Consider the following 20,925-nt stretch of genomic DNA (forward strand, 5'->3'; position numbering starts at 1 on the left):
CCAATTTGTGACCACTAAGCTACCAGACCTCCTAGGACAACCAGTAGTTTTGCAAATAATAGTAGCAGCGCTGGGTCCCAGAGTGAGGAAGACAATGGCATTGAAGACGATCCCCAGTCAACCACAAAGATTTGGGGATTGTTTGTTACCTCTGCAAAACCTACTCTATCCAGATGGATACTTCAGGTTAAAGGGCTTATAGTTCATTTTTATTTTCTTCTTTTACATTAGTTGAAATTTCGAATTTTTCCTCTGTCTCACTAAGTCAGTCATCAGTCACAAAACTGGCAGGATTTTGTGGGTCATTCTAGAAGTTTTACTACTGGAGAGGCTAAGCTAAATTGGTTTGATTCCTCTTCCAAGCTGGCCACAGGTCTGTTCCCTGCAACAGTGGGTGACTTGCTGGGGAGGGAGAAGGACAAAACTGGGGTGAGGAGAAGAAGGCAGAGGAGAGAGCATATAGCAGCATTGACTTGTCAGAAAGCATTTGTTGGCTTCAACGGTGGGGTGGGGGGTGTGCATTTATACAACGGACTTAGTGTTGTTTTCAGGATAGTCTGAAGTCTGGAGCCCCTCATTCACATACTGCCTACGCTTTCCTATTTGCCCTCTCCACTTTCTATCTGATCTCTACATTGCTGCTAGAACAATCTTCTAATCAGCAGTTTGATGGTGTCAGCCTTCTGCTCAAAAACCTCCACATGGAATAACAGATAATGTCAAAGATCCTATTGTTGATCTTCAGACTCCTTATCATGAGCCAAGGAGCCCTGGTGGCATAGTGGGTTAAGCACAGGACTGCTAAACACAAGGTTGGTGCTTCGTGCCTAAGAACTGTTCTGCAGAACAAAGAAGAGGCATTCTGCTCCCATAAAGATTTATAGTCTTAGAAACCCAAAGGGGCAGTGGGGCTTCGGGGGGTATAGTGAGGCCATGAATGTCTCAGGTTTGCTTTCTGCTTCCTTTCCTCATACTTTTACTCCCAAGAATGTTTCCCCTTGTCCTCCCACCACACATCTCTCAGAGCTACCAAGCCCCCGAGGTCTTCAGTATGTCCCATTGCCTGCAGGCCACGTACAATGACCTTGCTGAGTGCATTTACTTTCTCTTCAGTAACCTAGATTATACACTGTCCACCTGCCACTCCCATGCATTTGCTGAGTCTCTTCAATCTCACCAGTAGCTCTCCTTGAGGGCAGGGACCAAGTTTAATGCATCTTTGTCCAAATGCTAGTCCTTCACTCTGTCCAGTGAGAAGCTGCACTGAACATTTGGTTCAAGGTCAAACCAGGGCTCCCAGCTCCTACAAAGAAGGAGGTCAATACCAATTTGCTGTGAGCTTCAATCCCAACTCTGCATGTGAAAAACCTTTCCAAAGACACCATTTCCTCTGGGGAGACACACAGAATTATTTCAAGGTCATTTTTGAAAGTTGTTAGAATTGTCTGTTCAGACAATGTTACTGGGAAAAACTGGTAAGTTTATTTTAATAAAATGTACTGTACTCCATCTAGTGTTTAACCTAAAGAATGATAACATGGAGCTTTGAAAATGAAGGGGAAGAGAAATCTTCTACAAGGAGATCTCATTGCACTGGATTTTAATAAAACCTTTTGGGGACAGCTCCCAGGATCTTTAAGGAGCGCCAGTAGCATAGTGGGTTGTCAGTCAAGCTGCTAACTGCAAGCTCAGCAGTTCGAATCTATCAGTCACTCATGGGAGAAAGATGAGACTTTCTGCTCCCTTACAGATTTATAGCATCGGAAATCCTATACAGCTTGGGTGGGGGACCTTTTTCTGCCAAAATTGATAACATCACTCGTGGGTGATACAGAATGATCGATTACAAAAATTAGCCTGCTATATTTGGTCAATATTACAGGGTCACTATGGGTCGGAACTGACTCAACCGCATTTCACAACAACAACAAAAGGAGAAAAGGAGTACTGGTGTGGCGCTGTGGGTTAATGCGTCAGACTGCAAAGCTGTTTGAACTGCAAGGTTGGTGGTTCAAGCTCATCGGCTGCTCCTCAGAAACCCTATACAGGGTCGCTATGGGTCAGAAGTGACTCGATGGCACTTTACAACAACAACAATGGAGAAAAAGGGAGTCCTAGTGTGCCATTGTGGGTGAATGCGCCAGACTGCAAAGCTGTTTGAACTGCAAGGTCTGTGGTTCAAGCTCACCAGCTGCTCCTAGGAAAACCTATCCAGGATTGCTATGGGTCGGAACTGACTCAATGTCACTTAACAACAACAACAATGGAGAAAAAGAGGAAGACCCCCAGTGAGATGGATTGGCCAAGTGGCAGCATCAATGGGCTCAAGGGTGGCAACGATAGTGAGGTTGGCCCAGGATCAGGCAGTGTTTCGTTCTGCTGTGCATAAGGTCGCTATGAGTGGGTACTGACTTGATGGCACTTAACAACAACAACAATGGAGTCCTGGAGTCCTGGTGTCCTGGTGTGGCTCTGTGGGTGAATGCACTGGACTGCAAGGCTGGTTTGAATCCTAAGGTCAGTAGTTCAAGCTTACCAGCCACTCCTGGAACCCCTATACTGGGTCCGGTTGGAACCAACTGGACAGCACTTAACAACAACAATAAATGTGATGGCCTTTCCTCAGAAACCCTATACAGAGTGCCTGTGAGTAGGAACTGACCTGATGGCACTAAACACCAATGTGTTAAGTGAGTCCAGGTGTGGTGCTGTAGGATACACCCTGGACTACAATGTTGGTTTGAACAGCAAGGTCCATGGTTCAAACTCACCAGTCACTCCTTGGAAACCCTGTACAGGGTCACTATGAGCCAGACTGACTCAATGGCACTTAACACTAACAATCACAAATGTGATGGCTGGAACTGCGGTTTCCTAGGCTGGACCAGAACAAAAGATTTCACAGGCCTTATACAGCTAGAGGACCAGACGTTCCCCACCCCTGCTATACAGGGTCACTGTGAGTGGGAACCAATTTCATGACACACCACCACCATCACCATCACCACCAGCAGCAGCAGTATGATCGTTAAAATGCAAGGAGAAGGTGATAGATGTTTTAAAATACTACTATTAAACTGAATGCAAACAATTTTTATTTCACTGAACCTTTTAAATTTTTCACTGAAGCTTTTTAATATGGGACATAGGCATTTTCAAGTATTGTTTCAAATAAGCCTTTTTCTTGCATAGTCCAGTGTTGTTGTTAAGTACCATGGAGTCGGTTCTGACCCATAGCGAGGCTGTACAGGGTTTCCAAGGCTGTAAATCTTTATGGGAGCAGAAAGCCTCATCTTTCTCCCACAGAGCGGCTGGTAGTTTCAAACTGTTTATCTTAGGTTCACAGCCCGATTCGTAACCACTATGCAGAGTTCCTTCAGCCATTTTTTAAAAAATGTTTAAATTAATTTGCATTCCCACCAGAAATGTATAAAAGTTTCAGTTATTTCATATCTTCATAAAACATTTTATCCATAACCAAAAGCCTTGATGGAATGAGTTGCTTGGCCTGAGACATCAAGGTTAATTGGCATAATATAGTCCACAAAGAAAATGTTCTACCTCCTATTTTGGTGAGTAGCAACTAAATCTTAAAAGTTTGTGAGTGGCCATCTAAAGTATAACTCTGTTCTCTCTCTCTGTTAAGGCCTAAGAATGAAGAAAGTCAAAGATGCATAAAACAATTAGTTGAAAGGACTAGAGGACCACATGAACCCCAGCCTCCCATGATTCGGACACCAGAAGAATTAGATGGTGCCTGGCTACCTCTACTGACCACTCTGAAAAGGTCCTGGATAAACTGGGAGACACAGGATAGTGACAGGTGAAACAGCCCCAGAGCATGGCTCCAGTAGTCACTCTTCAGGTCCCCATGGCTCAACTTTCAGACAAACAATAGGCTGGCCTTTAAGGTGAACCCCAGGGAGGTAGGCACTTCTTAGAACAATCAACCATACAAGATCAGAAGGACAATATTTGCCCAGGGATAGAGCTTAGTAGGCAGGAAAGGGATAGAAAAAAAGATGAATAGAAATGGAAACACTGGGAGGAAGTGGCAAGAGTGCTGTTATATTGTGGGAACTGCAATTAATATCATGAAACAAAATGTTTGAGTGGAAAACCAATTGACTCTGTAAACTTTCAACCAAACCACAATAAAAAGTTTAAACAGCAAAACAAACCAAAAACCCTTGGCATTTCCAGTTTTTAAAATATGAGTCATTCTGGTAGGTAAGTACTAGTATTTCATTTGGGTTTTAATATTCATTTCCCTGATGAATATTGATATTGAGTACTTTCTCATATGCTTGTTAGTTATGTAGCTATCTTCTTCTTGAATTGGTGGCTCAAGTCTTTGACTATGTTTTAATTATGGACATTTTTCATCCTTTTAAAAAATAATCATTTTTAGAAGTTCTTTGCATATTCTAGATTTATATCCATGTCTACTGATTTTCTCAATGGCCTTTTGATGACCAAAAGTTTTCCTTCCATTTTAACCAATTCCACTTTATTAATGATGGTATGGTTAGTATTTTTGTGTCCTATTTTTAAAAAAATTATTTGTCTACCCCCAAGATAAGTAACATAGACTCCCATATTTACTTCTAAAAAACTTAGCTTCAGGTCTTATCTTAGTTCATGTTATCTAGAAGAGCAAAATCTGTGAAGAATACACAAATATATACAGAGAGGAATTTGCTTTCAAGAAATGGCTCCCACAATTCTGAGGAAGTGGCTCATGACACTATAAAAGTAGAAATCAATTACAAGAAGAGCAAGTGAAAAATCAAATACATGAAAACTAAATAACACTTTGTTGTAAAATCAACAGATAATATGAGTAATCAAATATGAACGTGAGAAATTTCTAGAATGTAGCAAGAATGAAAACACAGCATACCTAAATCTTTGAGATACAGCAGACGCAGTACTCAAAAGTCAATTTACAGCAACAAATGCACTTATCAAAAAAGAAGAAAGAACCCAACTCAAAACATTAGCCCTGCAATTCAAAAGAGAAAACAGCAGAAGAAGTCCACCGTTACCGAACGAAAGGAAATAATAAAGATTAGAGCAGAAAGAAATGAAACTGAGAGAAAAAACCCAGAAAGCATCAATATCACCAGAAGTTTGTTATTTGAAAGGATAAATAAAATTGGCAAACCTCTGACCAAATTTATAAAAAGAAAACCAGAAACAACAAAATAAGGAATGAGATGGATAACATTACAACCAAACCAAGCAAAATAAAAATGATCATAAGAGATGATGAAAAATTGTACTCCAACAAAATTAAAAAACCTACAGGAAATGAACATGTTTCTCAAAACACCCTGCCTAACCAAACTAGCACAAAGAGAGATGGAAAAACAATAGACCTAAACAGAAGAGGAGAATGAAGAGGTAAGAAAACAATATCCCAACAACATCAATAAATAGCCTTGACCTGGACAATTTCACTCGAGAATTCTGTAAAACATTAAGACAAGAGCTCGCAAAGTACTATCAAACCATTTCAGAACACTGTTGTTGTTAAGTGCCTTCAAGCCAGTTTGGACTCATAGTGACCCTATATAAGGTTTCTGAGACTAGCTGGTGGGTTTGAACTGCCGACCTTGCCACACAAATTGATCTTACAGTCCAGCGCATTATCTTGCTGTGCCACAGCAAAGGATAAAATACTGCTGAATTAATTCTATGAAGTCGTTCTTCTGATACAAAAGCTAGGCAAAGACACCACAAAAAAGAAAATTACAGGCCCAAATCCCTCATGATATGGTGCTACAGGATCAGCACTGGACTGTGAACCACAGGGTCAGCAGTTCAAACCCACCAGCTGCTCCAGTTCAAACCTATACAGGGTCAGTATGAGTTGGAACTGACTGGATGGCACTTCACAAAAACAACAACAAAATGCCTCATGAATATAGATGTAAAACTTCTCAACAAAATTCTAGCCAATAGAAATTAACAGCATATCAAAAAGTAATATATCATAACCAACTGGAATTCATACCAAGTATGCAAGGATGGCTCAACATTAGAAAATCAATCAATGTAATTCACCATTTAAATAAAACAAAATAATCACATGATCATCTCATTTGATTCAGAAAAGGCATTTGATAAATTCCAACTCCCACTCTTGATAAAAATTCTCAGCAAAATAGGAATATAAGGAAAATTCTTCAATATAATAAAGAGCATTTATATGACACCAAAGAACTTCCGGTGTGGCGCTAAAGAATCAGCACCAGACTTCAAACCACAAGTTCAACAGTTTAAACCCACCAGCTGCTCCTTGAAACCATATACACAACTCACTATGAGTCAGAACTGACTGGAAGGTACTTAACAACAACAATATGAACCAATAGCTAACATTCTTGTCAGTGAAGATATACCGAAAGCATTCTCCCTTTGAGAAAGGAAACCAAACTGTTGTTGTTGGCATGCCTTCTTTGTTGTTGTTCTGTGCCATTGAGTTGGTTCCCCATAGCGACCCTGTATAGGGTATCCGAGGAGCAGCTGGTGAGTTGGAACTGACAACGTTGCAGTTCAAAGCAACTTTGTAGTCCAGCACATTAACCCACAGCACCACACCAAGAAACCAGACTAGGATCTCCTTTATTCCTGGTGTGGTGTTGTAGGATGGAGTGCTAACCACAAGGTAAGTGGTTCAAACTCACCAGCCACTCCTTGGTCTGAATCAACTTGATGACACTTAACTACATAAGCCAAAAAAAAAAAAAAAGGTATTTTTAAATATTTACTTGAAACATCAGTTAAATCTTTCTGAATCCCCTTCTGTATTTTTCTCTCAATGACTTCATTCTCTCTCTGCCCTCTTCTTGCCCAGTCAAAACCTATTCATGGGAAAATTTTTTTCAATGTTGTAAAAAGTTAAAAAAAAAAAAAAAAAAAGGTTTTCTTAATAAAAGATGGGAGAGGGAAAATTATTCATGGACTAGATCATAGACACATGTTAACATGGATGACAGGCAATGTACAAGAGGGAGGTTGGCAGAGACAAGATGAGGGTAGCGGGAGACACAGGGAGGAATGCAATGTTAAAGTGAGTAGAAGTAAATGCTGTTTATTGTTGGTACATGGAGGAGGTTGTAACCATGTAATGAAGCAGAGTATATGATTTGTTGAATGTGAAACTGATGATCTTGTCTGTAAACCTTTACTCAATTCATAATAAAGTACTGAAAAAGAAAATAACCCTATTCAATGTATTCATGGAAAATCATTAAACCAGTCAATGATTGAAATGTACAGTTTCTACTTTTGTTCTTTTGTTTTCTCAGTAAGGAATGGAGAGGGGAAGGTCAGGGTAAATTATATATATATTACTACATATGAAAAGCTCTGACCCAGTTCAAAGTATTTTAGGTACCAAATGAGACATCTGAAGAGAAGTTGGAGAACAGGTACCCCTGGCATCTGTCTGTGTGTAAGTGAAAGTTCGTGGTAGGTCATTTCTTATTTAGAAAACTTGTGGATTAACCACAATGGAAGAGGGAGGTGCACAGACCTGACCCAGTCTCTGTATCTCACCTGGTGCTTGTGAGAGTTCAGAAATGCTGGTTTCTTCAGCTTCAGCTCAGCAACACCCAGTGGTCAGGACAAGGCTACATGGGAAAGTGGATGAGTCACAAAATTTAGCAGAAGATGCTGTTGTTGTTGTTATTATGTGCCGTGGAGGTCGATTCCAACTCATAGCGACCCTGTATAGCATTTCCAAGGCTGTAAATCTTTGCGGGAGCAGAAAGCCTCATCTTTCTCCCGCGGAACAGCTGGTAGTTTCGAACTGCTGACCTTGCAGTTTGCAGCCCAATTCGTAACCACTATGCTACCAGAGCAGAAGATAGCAAGCCTCAAATCCTGACCTACTACTTGCTAGCTGTGTGGCCTTAAGAAAGTCTTTTAACTTCTCTGTGACTCCATTTCCCTGAATTGAAAATGAGATTAATGACATCTTGGAGAGCTTTTAGAAAACACAGAAATGAGATCAAACATATCCAATGGTTGGCACCAAATACACTCCTGGAAAGTACTCATCCTTTCCTCTCCCCCTTTACTGCTTGTTTCAGTAAATGATGCTGGGCTCACCTAGCTCATTGTTCTGATTCCCTGATTCAGAAAATTGACCCCAATTAACTTTAAAAATTAATATTTTGGAACATTGAAATTAGAAGGCCCTTTTCAAATCATCTTGTTCAACCCACCTATTTTACAGATGATGAAACTGAGGCCAGAGGGCTCAAGAGCCCTGATTCAAAGCTTGTCTTTCTCCTCTATTGCTCTTTGCCCTCCACCTTATTAATTATCACCTTTTTGAAGTCAGTGTTTACAAATCCCAGCTAACATTTAGCTGTTTGCAGCTTTAATGTTATTTTATGAGGTAGGGTCACACAGGGTTGTTTCAGATATTTTGCAATAGTCTCTGGAAAGGGCAATGATGTGGACTCCTCCCAGCTTCCCAGAGGTGCCAGGATAGTGCGTGGTTACTGGCCCTGGGTTCTAGGTCCATCCTTCCTGGGAAAAGGTTATTCTCGCTGGACATACTTGTTGGCTGGTAGAAATGCACTCTGCCCTGGCCAGGGTGATGGAACTGGGAGAGAGCTTCACAGACATTGGGAACCTTTTAATATGCTTCCTGGCCTTCTGCATTTTGTGGGTGGATTTTCCAGACACTTGCACAGGAAAAGGAGCCCTAGTGATGTTATAGGGTAAGCACTGGACTGCTAACCATAGAGTCAGCAATTCAAGCCATGAGTCGCTCTGCAGTAGAAAAATGAGGCTTTCTTTTTACAGCCTCAGAAATCCAATGTAGGGTCTATATGGGTCGGAATGGACTTGATAACAGAGGCTTTGGTTTGGGGAGTTTTGTACTCAAGAAAGGCAGCCCTCCCTTCACCCAAAATCCAGGGTCATTAGGTATCAGAAATCTATGTTGTTCTTGTTGTTAAATGCCACTGAGTTGGTTCCGCCCCATAGTAACCCTGCATAGGGTTTCTGAGGAATGGCTAGTGAGCTTGAACTGCTGACCTTGTGGTTCAAACTAACTTTGCAGTCCAGCACATTAACCCATAGCACCACACCAGGATCTTTATACCAGAAGGCTTCCAGCAACCTAGACATCTTCCTTGCCAACCAGGGTGTCCACATCTGTGGGGTAGAATCCTCAGTGCCAATGAGCCCACCAATGCCTTGGAAATATAAACCTAGCCCAATCGCAACAGCAAGGAGAGTACGGTGGGCTTCAAAGAGTTGACCTCAGAGTGTTGAATGCAGTAAGTTCCAGCAGTGGACCAGGAGACACTTGACTGACACAGCTAGTTGTGTGGAACTAGAGTCTGCTCCAAGGTACTGCGCCCACTGCAGCACTGCTCCACACCCTGCTTCTGGCATACCTTTGGGAAGAGACTGAATATAGGTGGGCAATGTATCAGAATCCCATTGAGGGGATAGACAAGCAACCCACTTGAAAAAAGTTTCCCCAGATGATTCTAGTGAGTTATGTTCTAAGGTTGCCGGACTTAGCAAATAATGCAGGCTATCTGGTTAAATGTGAATTTCAGATAAACAGTGAATGTGTTTCAGGATAAATATGTCCTATGTGATATTTCCATCACTTGTCTGTCAGCTTGTTGTACTGGGGTGACTTGTGTGTTGCTGTGATGCTGGAAGTCAAGTCACTGGTATTCTGAATACTGGCAGGTTTTTAGCAGGGTTTCCAGCCTAAGCCAGACTAGGAAGAAGGAGAAAGGCAAACTACCTGTGAATGATTAGCCATTGAAAACCTGATGAAGAGCAGCAGAACAGTGTTAGATACAGTGCTAGGAGATGACCCCTCAGCTTAGAAGGCACACAAAATAAGCCTGGGGAACAGCTGCCTTCACAAATTAGAGCTGGCCATGGATGGATTGGCCAAGTGGCTGCATCGATGGACTCAAGCGTGGCAACAGTAATGAGGTTGGCCCAGGATTGTGCAGTGTTTCGTTCTGCTGTGCATAAGGTCACTATGGGTCAGTACTGACTCAATGGCACATAACAACAACAAGGATGGCAGAGTGGGTTAATAGAGTGATAGACCCAGAGATGTGAGTGAATGGCCCAAAGGCGCACAGTGAATGAGTGGCAGGATTAGGCTGGAATCCAATTTTATGAACTGCCAATCCCAAACTCTCTAATACAACATGTAACATCAAATGTGTGTGCCAAGCTCTGGTAGTCTAGTGGTTGCGAATTGGGCTGCTAACCTCAGGGTCAGCAGTTTGAAACTACCAGCTATTCCACAGGAGAAAGATGAGGCTTTCTGCTCCCGTAAAGATTTACAGCCTCGGAAACCCTGTACAGGGTCATTATGAGTCGGAACTGACTTCAAGGCACATAACAACAACAACAACAAGCTACCCTTAGGGGGTTTCTGATGCTGTAAACCTTTATGGAGTAGCTGGTGGACTCAAACCACTGACCTTGTGGATCACAGTCCAGTAGTTATTCTGTGGTGCCGTATGGACATATTATCAGGACGTACCACTCCTTAGAGAAGGATATGCTTGGAAAACTGGAGGGTCAGCGAAAAAGAAGAAGAGCCCCAATGAGATGGGTTGGTACAGTGGCAGAAGCAATGGTCTCAAACATAGCAACAAATGTATGGATAGCACAGAACCGGGCAGTGTTTGGTTTTATTGAGCACAGATCCCTATAAATTGGAACTGACTTGCTGGCACCTTACAACAACAACAACAACACAACAATGTGGTATTTAGGGAGCTGTGGTGGTGCAATAATTAAGTGCTTGTTGATACCCAAAACGAGGTTGACATTTTCAAGCCACTAGTTGCTCTTCAGGACAAAGATGTGGCAGTTTATTTCTGTAAAGATTCACAACCTTGGAAACATTTTTGGTGCCTATGAGTTAGAATCAACTTGCCAGTAACAGATTTAGACATGATTTGCTTGAATGCTAATCTAAAAGTTGGAGGTTCATCATAGAAAGATCCAGCAAAGTGTCAGGGTACAAGACCAATATAGAAAAATCAGTTGGATTCTTATATACAAATAAAGACAGCTCTGAAAAGGAAATTAGAAAAACAATACCATTTACAATAGCCAACCAAAAGGAATAAATCTAACCACAGAAACAAAAGATCTATGCAAAAAACAATTACAAGAAACACAAGGAGTTATAAAAATGGAATATACCATGCTCATGGATAGGAAGTCTTATCCTAGTGAAAACGCCAACACTACTCAAAGTAATCGATAGATATAATGCAATGTCAATCCAGATTCCTACATTATTCTTGAAAGAGATGGAGAAAATGATAACTAACTTTATATGGAAAGGAAAGAGACCTTGGATAGACATGCTTAAGAAGAAGAAAAAAGTTGTAGACCTCTCACTCCCTGATCTCAAAATTTATTACACAGCCACAGTGGTCAGAACAACCTGGGACTGGTACAATGAAAAACACATGGATCAGTGGAAGAGCATGAGAACCCAGAAGTAAATTCCTCCACATACAGTCGGCTGATCTTTGACAAAGGGCCAAAACACATTAAATGGGTAAGAGATAGTGTCTCCAACAAATGGTACCATCAAAACCGGAAATCCACTTGGAGTAGAATGAAACAAGACCCATATCTCACAGTGTATACAAACTCAATCTGGATCAAAGACATAAATGTAAATGCTAGAACTATAAATATCATCAATGAAAAATAGGGACAAACGTAGGAACTCTAATACATGGTTTAAATATACTATGAAACATTACTAAAAACACACAAACAGCAGAAGACAAAATAGATGACTTGGACCTCACAAAAATTAGACATTTATGTGCATCAAAAGATTTCATCAAAAGAGTAAAAAGGCACCCCAGATACTGGGAAAAAATTTTTTTCAATGACTTATCAGACAAGGGACTAATCTTGAAAATTTATAGAAAACAACACCTCTACAAGAAAAAGACAAACAAACCACTTAAAAAAATTTGGAACAGGACATGCATAGACACTTCACCAAAGAAGACATTCAGGCAACCAACAAACATATGAAGAAATGTTCATGATCATTAGCCACTGTGGTGGTGGTGATTGTGTGCTGTTGAGTTGGTTTCAACTCATAGTGAACCTGTTTAAGAGGTTATAAATCTTTAAAGGAGCATAAAGCCTCATCTTTCTCCCTTGGAATAGCTGGTAGTTTCTAACTGCTGACCTGTGGTTTAGCAGCCCTGCACATAACTCTCCATGCTACCAATGCTCCTTAGAGTAATGCAATCAAAACAACAATTAGTATCATCACAAAGTTCCAAAAAATAGAAAACAAAAAAGGCTGACAAGGGAATGGAGAGACGGGGACCCTCCTACATTGTTGGTGGGACTGCAAAATGGTTCAACCACTGTGGAAACGGTGGTGTGATGATTCAGTAAGTTGAAAATAGAAATATCATACGACCCAACAATCCCTCTACTTGCTATATATCCACAAGAAATAACCAGGACATAAGTAGATTATGCACACTGATTTTCATCACAGCACTATTCACAATAGCAAAAAAAGATGAAGACAGACTAAATGCCCATCAATGGAACAGTAGATGAACAAATTTGGGTGCATGCACACAATGGAATACTGTGCAATGGTAAAGAATAACAAATCTGTGAAACACCTCATAACATGGATGAACCTGGAGGACATTGTGAAATAAGTCAACCACAAAAGGATAAATATTATATATTATAAAAACTCAAGAAAATGTTTTCATACTAAATGAAACATTCTTTGATGGTCATCAGGGGTGGGAGGGAAGGGCGAATAATTCACTGGCTAGAAGGTAGATACATTGGGTGATGGGATGGCAATATACAAGAAGAGGGAAGTTGGCAGAAGAATGATATAGATGAAGACACAGGGAAGTATGCAAGGGCAAAAGGGGATAGAGACATATAGTGATATATAGACAACCTTGGAACAACAGCGCTCTCTGTGTATAAATACAGGGACAGAGACACTGTACGGAGGAGTAGGATATTATGCATATTTATATATCCCACAAATATAGAAGAGTTTATAAAAGAGGATATTTGTACATGGGTAACCGCAGGGAGGAAGCAGAACAAGTGTTGTTGCATGGAGGGGATTGAAATCATTGAGATGAATCAAAGAGTATGATTCGTGGAACATAAAAGATGGCAGTTTAAATACAGTCAGTGGTACCGGGGCAGAAAAGAGCTGGTGATCTGCTGCCATTATGGTTGTAGCCAACTCCTGAAACTATTGCCCCGAGAGAATTATTATTAGTATTTTTTAAGTTTTTATTGTGAGTTGAGTGAAAGTTACAGGGCAGATCATCAATTTTATATTCAACAAGTCATATACTTTGTTTCATTACAATGATTATAATCCCCTCCATGTACCATCAGTTAACAGTGTTCTGTTCACTTTAGCTCTTTATTTATTTTTTTTTAAAAAAACATCCAGGCATATATAATAATTTAACCACCAAAGGGAACATTATGCAAGCCTGCCACCTGGCTGCCAGCTCTCAGTCCCTCTCTTTCCATGAATCTAGAGTCCTCAGCTGTTCCCTTTCTCCATGTTCCCATCTCTGCCTCCATCTCTGGTGTCACTGCTTCTCTGGATAAGGTCTCTTGTATTCTGCTTGTGTTCTTCTCCCTTGAAGGTCCTAGGGTCCTCTGTTTCTGGACTGTAAGATTAACTACTCCCCCGTTTTTGTTACAAAACTTCTACCTATACAGTTGTGACAGTTGCAATTAGTCATAATAACAATTACTCACTATTGAATCATAAAAATCTTATCCCCATCTCTTTTAACCAGACCCATCTAGACAAGATAATAGCTATTCAGTGGGAACTCTATCTTCACCCACACACTCTTAAACTAAACTCCCTCTTGAAACCTTGTAAGCAAGTCACTTTGTGCCTTTATTGCCCCCTCATTTAGGTAGTCAATGTCTAGGTTGCCTGTCCCTATCTACCCTGTGTAAAGAGGGGATAGCATTGATACTTGATGTGAAGACTCCTTCCCTCTCTGTTGGTATTTAGACTTACTACCTCCATGAATATAGGTCAAGCTCAGCAAATTGCAGCAATTTAGCCTCATTTCCTTTATGGAAAAAAGATTGGTTTTTTTGTGTGTGTGTTTTTTCTTCCTGAAGTTGAGTTCTGATTATCAAACCATCGAGGCTAGGTCAAATGGGCTGAGATAATTCTTAAATCTTAAAACAAAAAATATCCCCTGAATTCTTTTCAAAACCAAATAGTAATTTAGCTTAAGTAGAAAAGATGTCAACCTTGAGCACTGTGCTTTTTAAAAGATCTATCTATGGCGTAGGGGATGAAACTGACATCAACTCAAGGAAACAGATACTAACCTCAGAGGGCAGTGAGTTTATGTTACTGGGGAGAACTAATTTTTAAAAGAGGGAGGAAAACAGTTATACAACCCAAAGAATGTAATCAGTGTTACACAATTGTACATGGAGAAACTGGTGAATTGTTGTGCATATTCTGCTGTGTATTCTCAACTAAAATAAAACAAATTTTTTCTTTAAAAAAAAAAAAAGAGATTCTAGTCAAGAAAACCCTATAGAACAGTTCTACCGTGTAACACGAGGTTGCCAATGAATTGGAATCAAATCAATGGCAACAATAAAAACGTGATCTTTGGGGCAAATTTATACTTTGAAAAAAAAAAGATATCTGCAATTCAAATTTAATTGGGCATTGTGTATTTAATCTGGCAACCCATCACCCTCCCCACCCTCAAACAGGAAATTGACATTTTAAAATACCATTCTAAAAAAAATACACTTGCTGTTGAAAATACAGAAAAACAGAGGAAGCATGGAATTTTTTTTTAAAAGTCAGAATTTTACTACTTAAAGTTAACTAATGTAACATTTTGGTCTATTCCTTGTCAGATACTGTATATTATGTGAAAAATTGGGTTATACTAAAATGATAAATTTGGATTATGCTGTATTATATTATTAATACAGTTTTTATATTAAGCTTTATTTTTTCTGTAACATTTTATATAATGCTGTATCATGAAGCTTAAAGCATGAATCTATAATACTTTATGTTACATATCATTATATACATATTTTTTTTTATTCATGTAAGTTTTGTTCTTGTTTCTGAGACTATGAGGGAACTTCAGAATTCATGAAAAAATGCAATTAAAAGATAATGGAATATTTCCACAAACTTTTGAAGCCCATGAGTATACATAACAGAACATGTACCACTTCAACAAACTGTACATGTATGGTTCCATTCTTTGAATCGTGTAGCCATCTTACTTTCCTCTTCCAAATTGTTTCTTCCCCATTAACTTGAACTCATTACCAGTTTTCTATTTCATATTGCAAGTTGCTGTTATCAACTTTATGTATGTTGGTTGTTCTTGTTAAATGCTGTCAAGTTGATTCCAACTCATATCAACTCTGGGTAGGGTTTCTTAGGAGTGGCTGGTGGGTTTGAACTGCCAACTTGGTGGTTAGCAGTTCAGAGTTTATCCTACCTACTACTTATATATGTTTGGTGGTGGTGGTGTTGTTTAGTGCCGTTGAGCTGGTTCCGACCCATAGCAACCCTGATTAGGGTTTCCAAGGAATGACTGGTGAATTAGAACTACCAACCTTGCAGTCCAAACCGATCTTGTGGTCAAGTGTTTGTCTTACAGCACCACACCAGGACTCCTATATGTATATGTTGTTGTTGCTGTTAAGTGCCATTGAGTTGCTTCTGACCTATAGCGACCATGTATAGGGTTTCCAAGGAGCAGCTGGTGAGCTTGAACCACGGACCTTGCAGTTCAAATGACTATGCAGTCTGACGCATTGGTAGATATTTTCTTGTGTCTTTAAACACCCTTCATTAGCAGTTTCTTTAAAGGCTAAAAATGCTCACACTTATTTCCAGATTCAAGCATGTATAGGAGTGAAAAGAAAAAAACTTGTACTTCCCTCATTTTTGCAAATAACCATTAGCTATCAGGTACTTGACATGGTAAAAATGCAGCTCAATGCCAGACCTGTAGGAAAGGTTCTAGAACTGTTCGAAGGCTGAGTGAATAAACAAATAAGAGAACCCCTTTTGACATTGTGAACACGTAGCCCAAACACAATATCCACTTGCCACTGTACATGTTCCTATTGGATTAAAGAGGAGGGACTTGGAACTTCAGGAAGGAGCTGGTGACTTGGAATCTGCCCTCTTGTGTTGAACATAGGCAAAGCCCTGGTTTCTTTTTTAATTGCAGCATCCATTTTATGTCAGGCTCCATTGTTGGCCTTGGTGACATAGAAATGAACAGGACAGAATTACAGTAATGTGTGTAGTGGTGGCAGGGTGGGGTGGTGGTGATGGAAAGACACACGCTGAAAGGTATAATTAAATCAACATGTTAATTTCCTACAGTAAAGAATGAGAACTGAAACCATTCTAGTCACATAGTTTACTGTCCATACTAATATGATTCAACTATTTGACACTCACTACTAAAATGACTATATTATTATGGAAAGTTCTAGTCCAAAAAAGATTAAGTTGCACAGAATGTTATTATGTGTTTCAGAAATTTCCTGAAAATTCACTTATCTGAAGAGCAGTTGATGAGTCAATCTTTAACCAGCCCACATCAAAATAGTAATGGCCTCCTCAGAACACCTCAGCTGCTCTAGCTTCTCTTCAGGGTTCACAGCAAAACCCTTACTGCACTACGTGTATCACTCCCAAATGATTACATCACAGATTTCATACAAATACAGGTCTCTACATGGTAAGACTCACCTTAAGCTGCCAGTTGTATGTTATAGATTCAGACTCACAGTGATCTGTATGACAGTAAAACTTCCCCCCATGGGTTTCTAGACTGAAATGTTTATTTTTCTCCTGTGGAGCAGCTGGGGGATTTGAACTCCCAACCTTTCAGTTAGCAGCTGAACACTTTGACCAGTGTATCACCAGAGCACCTTCACCTTAAGCTAGACCCCGCTTCCCGTATCTTACCAGTATTCTACTCTTGGCCTCCTGCTTCTAACATGTCTCTATGATTCATTTGTCTCCCTTACCAAGCTATGTGGAATCCAGTTGTGGCGCTGTGGGCTAATGCGTCAGACTGCAAAGTCATTTGAACTACAAGGTCAGTGGTTCAAGCCCACCAGCTGCTCCTTGGAAACCCTATACAGGGTTGCTATGGATCAGAATCGACTCTGTGGCACTCAATACCACCACCACCAAGCTATGCAGTAAATTGTGCTTGGCGCAATCACCAGATTATTTCAGTCGTCTAAAAGTTGGAAGCCCTGGCGCGATAGCAGATTATAAACTGGGCTGCTAACTAAAAGATCAGCAGTTATCATCTACCAGTCGCTGTGCTGGAGAAAGACGAGGCTTTCTACTCCCATAAAGATTTAACACTATGAGTCACAACTGACTCGGTGGTACACAAACACCACCAAACCATCACATATGTATCAGTCCTGGAGTTCTGGTGTGGTGTTGTAGAGTAAGCACTCAACTGCAAGGTAGGTTTGAACTGCAAGGTTGGTGATTCAAACGTACCAGCTGTTCCTGGATAATGCTATACAGGATCGCAATGAATCAAAACCAACTTGAAGGCACTTAACAACAACAACAATAAGTATAGGGGAACACAGTGGTTTTAAAGGATAGGTACCAGACTGCAAACCTCAAAGTCAGTGGTTAGAACCCACCAGCTTTATTGTAGGAGAAAGATGTGGTGGCTTTCTGCTTCTGCAAAAATTTATAGCCTGGTAAAACCTAAATAACAACAATCCCAAAAGTAAAAGTAATTAGTAGTCAGCATAGACTACAAAGAGAAGAAACATGCAGAAACAGAGGTGGGATTAGCTATGGAAATTCATTTGGGGAAGCAATGGGAGACCTGAAGGAGAAACATTCTAGGCACATAGGCAATAACTAAAGAAAGAAGAGAAAAGGCCAGAGAGATGGAGGTAGGGAGAGAATAGATTATGTAGTTCATTACAGGCTAATGTAGGGAGGTTTTAACTGTGATTGAAAAAAAAAAAAAAGAGGAAAAAACAAAACAAAAACACAACAAAACTAGAAAGTTCAGGAAGAGGAATTATATCCATCTATCAATTTAATCAACTAACATTTGGGGTATGAACCTCCCCGGAGACTCTGCAGTCTGTATAAAAGACAGATACAAACAGCCAATAAGCCAAAGATTTACCAATTTCCATACATTACAAGGAACGCAAGAAGGAAGCGGTGGCTCAAAGGCCACAGAAGGAGAAGATGTGACCCTTTCTTGTCATGGTTCTGGCTCCCACATTCCAGGGTTTGAGGCTAGCCAAGTGTACCTGAGTAGTGCCGCAAACCTGAGTCATGGACTCCCTAAAAGTAGATGTCCACATTATTTTTATCTAAATGCCTTAACACCAAGCAGAATGCCTGGCACAGAGTAAGAGTTCAACATAGCTGTTGGAACTGAAAGTCAATTTTAGGTATTTATGCTCAATTGAGTTCCACAAAGTTTTGATGTTATGTACAGACCTACACATATTATCATAATACACAATAAAAAGCGGAAAAATCATAGTGACAGAATGTGAAGGCTGGGAAATAACATAAAACCAGGTGAGTGGTCAAAATTCTTAGAGTGTTTTGGATGGAGAAGAATTCCACACTCTTCTAGCAGCCAGAGAAAAGAGACTAAAAATCACTTGGTAGACTCACAGAAATAAAATTAACAGCAACAACAAAAAAAGCTAGCATTGTTGTTGTTGTTGTTAGGTGCCATGGAATTGGTTCCAGCTCTTGATGACACTATGCACAACAGAACAAAACATCGCCAGGTTCCTGCATTATCCTCAGAATTTTACTTTCGTCTGAGCCCATTGTTGCTGCTTCCCTGGCCGTCTTCTCTTTGGGTGTCTTCCTCTTTTTCATTGACCTCCACTTTACCAAGTATGAAGTTCTCCAGAGAGTCCTTCTTCCTGATGATATGCCCAACCAAAGTATAGGAGACCAAGTCTTTTCAACAAACTGATGCAGCACTGGAGGCACTCACTCATCTATGCCAAGAAATTTGGAACACGACTACTTGTTCAACTAAATGGAAGACATCCATATTTGTGCCCATTCCAAAGAGATGGACCCAACTGTGGAAGCCATATAACAATATCATTAATATCAAACACAAGTAAAATTTTGCTGAAGATAATTAAAAAATGGTTGTAGTATATCAACAAGAGGCTGTCAGAATTTCAAGCTGAATTCTAATCAGGACATGGAACAAGGCATATCAATGCCTATCAAGCAGAGGATTCCAGAAAGATAATTACTTGTGCTTTATTGACTATGCAAAGTCATTAAACTGTGGATCATAACAAACTATGGATAAGTGCAGAGAATGGTAATTCCAGAACACTTGATTGTACTCATGAGGAACTGTACATAGACCAAGGGGCAGTTGTGCGAACAGATCAAGGGGATACTGTATGGATTAAAATCAGGAAAAGTGTGCACCAGAGTAGTTTCCTTTTACCATACTTATTCAATCTGTTGTCAGATTCAAAATGAGTTGCCATCAATGTTCTTGAAAAAAGGTATTTGCCATTGGTCTTGAAGAATTCTAGCATGTGATCTCCAACATCACTACTATCATCAAGGCCATATTGTCCAACTACTGATCTTTCCTCTTTATTTCCAACTTTCACTTTCCAATCATCAGTAATAGTCACCGCATCATGATTGCAAGTTTGATATATTTCAAACGGAAGAAATAAGTAGAATCCTTGTGAGTAAATTTGAGTAATAGTGATATTAACTTGTTTTCCTTATAAGCATATGTATATTATCCTATTACAAACAGCATTGTACTTCAAGATAAAAGTACATGATCTTTTCGACGATGAATATGATGTCATTCAGATTCAATTTGTTATTCTCAATATGATTGATTCAAAACCACATGATTGTCGGATTCAAAATGGCCAATACCATTTGATCTCCGCTTATCTGTCAATTTGACATAGTGTGGTGACTTGTGAGTTGCTAAGATGCTGGAAACTATGCCATCAGTATTTTAAATACCAGCAGGGTCACCCATGATGGACAGGTTTCAGCGAAATTTATAAACTAAAAAGCTTAAACAGACTAGGAGGAAGGAAAGGCAGACTACTTCTGAATGTTTAGTCACTGAAAATATTATGAATAACAATGAAACACTGATATGTTATGGTGCCAGAAGATGAGCCCCTTGGGTTGGAAGGCACTCAAAATAAGTCAAGAGAAGAGCTGCCTCCTCAAAGTAGAGTTGACCTTAATGATGTGGATGGAGTAAAGCTTTCAGGACCTTCATTTGCTGATGCGGCAAAATGCAAAATGAGAAGACATAGCTGCAAACAGCCATTAATAATAGGAACATGGAATTTATGAAATATGAATCTAGGAAAATTGGAAGAAGTCAAAAAAAGAAGCGGAACACATTAAGATCAATAACCTAGGCAAGAAGCTAGTGGCTGAGGAAAAACATAAATCTTCTCCGTTCTATAGTCCTTGAGTAGCACAAATGCTAGACTACTAAGCTAAAAGTTGGCAGGTCAAATGCACCCAGAGGCAGCCGGGAAGGAAGGTTAGATGGAGCAGTTTTACTCTGATGTATAAGGAGCTCCAGTAGCATAGTGGTTACGAATTGGGCTGCAAACCACAAGGTCAGCAGTTTGAAACTACCAGCTGCTCCACAGGAGAAAGATGAGGTTTTCTGCTCCCATAAAGATTTATAGCCTTGGAAACCCTGTTCAGGGTCGCTATGGGTTGGAACTGACTCAACAGCGCTTAACAACAACAACATGAGTCCAAGTGGGTTCAACAGCAAT

The sequence above is a fragment of the Chrysochloris asiatica genome, unplaced genomic scaffold (assembly GCF_000296735.1).
Source record: "Chrysochloris asiatica unplaced genomic scaffold, ChrAsi1.0 scaffold00020, whole genome shotgun sequence".
Taxonomy (NCBI): Eukaryota; Metazoa; Chordata; class Mammalia; order Afrosoricida; family Chrysochloridae; genus Chrysochloris; species Chrysochloris asiatica.